A 5342-nucleotide genomic window follows, 5' to 3' on the forward strand; every position below is an offset into this window, starting at 1 on the left:
CATGTTCTCTTTTAATTTCTTTAAGACTAATGGGCTGATCAAAATTAAAGTTCCTAGATGAACTAAATGAACTAGACATTGTAGATGAATAACAAGACATTTTTTTTTTTGAAAATCAAAGTGCAAAACTCAAAAGAAACAAACAATGCAAACGGACTCTAAGACCCCTAATACGTTCAGACTCTAACTCTAATGTGACAAAGGTCACACCTAACGTGATACATAAAATAAAACACTTAAAAGAAAAACAACTAAAGTTGCCAAGTGTTGGAAAGAGCACCAAGGACTCTTCCTAACTTGGACTTTATAAGAGGCCCTTTACAAACCAAAAGAAAACAAAAGAAAGCTAACAATGACATTGGGCTGACACAAGCCCATCAAATACATAGAAAAAATAAAAAAATTACATAAAAAACATTAATTCCTATGCTACGGCCCAAATCTTGCTGCTACAGTCCAGTCTTGGTTCACTTGGTCAATGTTGCATTCTGGACAGTGGTCTATGCTAGCTCCTGTAACCAACTCTCTCGGTCCATATTACAAAGCTCTCGTGGTCCATTTCTGCAACACAATGTATACAACACATGGATCAGTGAACCTTATCTAATCAGATTACAAGAAAGGATACACAACAATTTAAAATCTTCCATGTCACTTTGTCTCGTGCCCTTGATGCAACTCAAATAATTGCTTTGCTCTCAAATTGCATTCAGCTGTACTAGATGTTCAATTCGTATCAACTAAAACTGCACAGATATTTAAACTACACTCAGCAGGGTATCCATTCAATACTATCACTTATAAGCTAAATCAGAAACAACAATTCACAACAAGGTAAGATAACTCCCTTCAGTTTTCGAACTGAAAATTTGTTGCCCGCAGTTACATGACTTCCATCAATTCAAAACTTCAATTTCAAAATTTCCATGTGAAAATTGTTCACTGTTACCTGCTCAACTAAATCTCCAAACAGTTCAGCTATACATGCACAAAATTCACACCAAAGTTAATACACAACCAGCAATGTTATCATAAAACCCACACATCAAATTAAGATTTCTCCCTGCAATTAGTCAGCTCAGATCTGCTTACAGCATTTACATCAATTTCAATCAAAGTAACCCCACACTAACAATTATTCAAGAATCAGCAATTCACAACAAACCTGTCAATACAATATAAGTCAGAAGTAACATTTCAAACACTCCCTACAATTCAAAGCTTCTACAGATCAGCTCTGCACACACCAACTTATACCAGATCCCAAAATACACATGCTAATGATCATTAACTCAAAGTTAAATGGATATAAGTCTAAGCTGAAACCAATCTGATTAAGCAACAACCCAAGCTAATTGAAATCTGATCGATCAAAGTGATGTAATTCAATTCAGAAACTGACAGTTTAAAACAAATTGATTCACAAGCTTAAAGACTCCAACAAATCAGCTAATGCACAACTAGCTAAGTGACATGCAAAGGTATGCAATCAAGCACTCTGATAAAACTGAATCTGTATGCGACCAATTCAAGTACTCTATTTTCCTCAATGCAAATGGATTGACAATTTCACAAAGAAGGAAGTGATAGTTCTAATTGAGACTCAACACAGGTTTCAACAAATTCATTCAACCATGAATTCAACAATCACTTTCAAAAACAGTTATGATAATAGTGATTCTGCAAACAATTTAAATTCCAAAATGAATGCAAGAGCAGATTAAGATGGATTCAAAAACAGCTGCTCCAATTTGATTAATCAAACTGCTTTTCCTGCACAATGAACAGTCACCAAAACAGTTATCAATATAGTTAGATGAAAACTGATTTATCTCTCTCAAATGGCCAAAGAAATTAGGCTAAAGTCAGCCTTACAAGACTCACAACACTCAAGGCTTCTCTTAAGAAATGTAAAACATACAAATGAGGGTTGGGAAGGGAGATTATCCCTTGGCAGTTTAAGGCTGGAGAGTCTTTTAGACAACCACCACCTAAGATGCTACCAAGCACACAAACCTCTTTCAATATCCAAAAACCAGAGTGAAAAATGCTTCTCAAACAGGCAAAGGCTAGACTAAGCAAAGATCACTGTGATAGGCAGAACAAAACAGGACATACACAACTGTATACTGACAGCAGAGAAGAAAAGACAGCTCTAAACAGACTCTACTAAGAGCTCTAAACCAGATTTCCAAAAGCAAAGAAAAGCTTCAATTATAATCAACAGATCAGAACGCACATGTGATGGACAAAACCAGAGTTATCAATCAAGACAAGCAAGAAACAAAAACTTTCAAGAACATGGGCACTCAAACAGATCCTAGGAATAGCTCTAAAACAGATTAAGAAAGCAAATAAAAGGAAACGCAACAAAGAATTGTAGAACTGGTTGTTGAAAAAAAAATGTTTCAGATGCAAAATTGATCTTGTCCAATAGCTATTTTGTTCATTCAAGGTGAGTTTACACCAATTCATAGGCTTTTACTCAAAATTCACGTGTTCAGTTCCTCATTTTTTTTTTATTTTCAGAATTTGCCTCTTTTAACTGATTAACTCAGCTCTTATGCCTTTATTTCGTTTTGGACCAAAACAGTGATTAGCAAGCAATGAAACAACTTAGTTCTGCAGTTTAGAAAGTGTAAAAATGGTTTGCAATGACTCAAGGATTGGATGCACAAAATTCCAGCAATGATCTACTACTGAAAAAAAAAATCAAAAGAAAAGACTCAAAACAAGGACAGATGCAGTTCGGCCTACTGCTTGCAAGGAATTTCAGCCAATGAAACAAAACCAGCTTATGTCAACAGTTTTAATACAATTGAATTTAAAGCATGAGATCTGGTTATACACTTGCCATCAAGCTCATTCCAATGAATTTCACAGCTTTTTTGATGATGGACAGAATGTTCTTACAATTCCATATTTACTTGATGCACAAAACAAAGCAATAAGCAGCTGATTACTCAAAAATTTGTGACAAATTAAAACAATGCAGAATGCACATGACTTGACAAAACAGACACGATGCTCAAATAGAAATGACTCAAACAAAAATTTTGGACCGATTAAAAATGATGAAAGACTCAATAAAATGACTCAAAGCACAGCACACTCAAGCACAAATTGATCAAACTTGGAAACCTAACACAGAAATTCAGATTCAAGAACGAACAAACATATTGAATCTCATTCAAACCTTTACTCAAACAGTTCATGAGCAACAACAGAAACACGAATCAACACAAAACAGAGAAGAACAAGCACTCAAAACAGATTTACAACGCAACACACAAATCGAAAACTTCAAAATAGCGAACAGATTGAGATCAAGCAATTGGAGAAATTCATGACAACTCAAGAAACTAAACAACACAAGAGTAACTCAAATCAGAGAGAACAAGATACTTAGCTCAAGCGGACACAACTCGAACCTTGCTCTGAATACCACTTGATACGAGAAGGCTCCGAGAAGGAGACCGTACGCGCGACGTGAGCTCCTCGAAGCTTCCTCCAGAGAGATGACGCAGCGGAATGGATAGATCGAGAGAGAAACAGGAAGAGATCAAACCAAATCTGAGAAGAACATACTGAATCTGAGAAAGGAACTCAGAGATCCAAGACCTAGACCGACAAAACCCTAGAAGAAGGGGAAAACTCAATTTGGACCGATTAAATGGTGGGAATGGTGTTTTAATCGGTGGAAATGGACTAGATCGGCGCAAAGAAGGATTTAACCGGTCAAAATGGAAAGAAATTGCAAAAGAGGGAAGAACCCTAGATTTGGACGAATGTAATCGGTGAAAATGAAAGAGAAGGAACCGAAGATGATGAGTCTGTGAAGGAAGTGGCAGATCTGTGGAGAATATGGTGGATCTGAGTTTGGCCGGTGGTCGGAGACAAGGTGAGTTCGAGAGAGACGACTCTCGAGGGAAAAGACGCTGAGAGTGATTTGAGGAATGAATGATGTGTGTCTGAAGCGCTGAATGGAAATTGCCTCAGCTGTTGACGCTGGCTCGCTGACGCAAACGAGGTGATATGTGGCAGCAAAGGAGTGGCAAACGGTGGATGAGAGAGAAACACAATTTGGAAAATGGAAAATGAGATAATGAAGTGTGCTTTGGAAGGAGGCTAGAGGTCTTTGGACTCTCTAGCCAATGACTTTCAAGGGAGAATTATTTTCTGATTTAGAAAATCAAATTCTCATTAAGCTCAAAAGTGATTACAAGATGTGTTAGCATGCCTATATATAGGTCACATGCCTAACACAATACAAAGTACATAAAAGAAAAACTATACTAAAGAAAGTGGGCTTGGCCCCGCGTATCATCCCCTCCCCCTTGGAAAGAATTTGTCCTCAAATCTTGATGGTTCTCCTGAGGACTTATTTGTAGTTGCCTCTCGACAAACTCCTCCTGGGTCAAAAGTAAATCTGCAATAAGCATCAAATATAACACTAATTAGTTTTCTATGACCCAAAGTATATAAAAGAGTATTTTTAGAAGAAGGTTTCTTAATTTTAAAATTTTCAATATGATGATTAAAAAGAAACCATTCTTCATTTTTGTCTTGAGTTAGTGAAAACCAAAAAGGAAACTCTAAATCAAGATTTTGATTGCCATATGTTAAAAATTGCAACTTTTGAAAAGATGTGATGGCAATATTTTGGAAAGAAAAGATGAATTTAGAACATTTAATTTCAATTGAAGGAAAGTTAAAGGATAGAAAACCTCCCCTTTTGGGTTCTAGATTAAGATATGTTGTCACCAATTTCTTCTCTTCCCTTTCCTTCCTTTCAATTTCTTCCTTCTCTTTCTTTTGTTCTTGTCTCTTTCTTTCTTCCTCTTCTTTTTTCTCTCTTGTTCTCTTCTCACTCTTTCTTCCTCTTCTTTTCTTTCTTCTTCTCTCTTTCTCTCTCTCTCTCTTTGTCTTTGTCTTTCTTCTTCTTCTTTTCTCTCTTTTCTTCTCTCTTGTCTCTCTATTCTCTCTTGTAATTGCCTATGTTCTCTCTCAAATCTTCTTCTACTTCCCTCACCCTCACTCAAAAATTTCATGAGTTTGTCTCTAAACTCTATTTCCCTTTTATAGAATCCACTTAAATTTTGAATGAATAACTTGCCTTCTCTAATAAACTCTCTCATAAGTTCCAAGTTACTTTGAATATTTGGAGAGATAAACTNTCTTCTCAAACAAGCTTTCAATTCTTTCCAATTATGAATGGGAAATTTTCTACCTATTCTAACATGATATTCTCTTTCATCCCACCACTCTTTTGCATACCCTTCAAATCTAGAAATGTAAAGATTCATGATATATGATTCACAGTCACGAGAATAATAAGATTC

The 5342-nt window shown here is 36.0% G+C and overlaps 1 long non-coding RNA gene across 1 annotated transcript; it reads right to left on the reverse strand.

The window, feature by feature from the left end:
- Positions 1-242: 242 nt before the first annotated feature.
- Positions 243-4103, reverse strand: LOC111241139. Its single transcript, XR_002666929.1, has 2 exons — positions 656-4103; positions 243-561 (listed from the first exon to the last, which is right to left on the reverse strand). It is a non-coding gene; the product is annotated as an uncharacterized LOC111241139 (long non-coding RNA).
- Between the last annotated feature and the right edge of the window lie 1239 nt (positions 4104-5342).

The sequence above is a fragment of the Vigna radiata genome, unplaced genomic scaffold (assembly GCF_000741045.1).
Source record: "Vigna radiata var. radiata cultivar VC1973A unplaced genomic scaffold, Vradiata_ver6 scaffold_250, whole genome shotgun sequence".
In the NCBI taxonomy this organism is placed as follows: domain Eukaryota; kingdom Viridiplantae; phylum Streptophyta; class Magnoliopsida; order Fabales; family Fabaceae; genus Vigna; species Vigna radiata.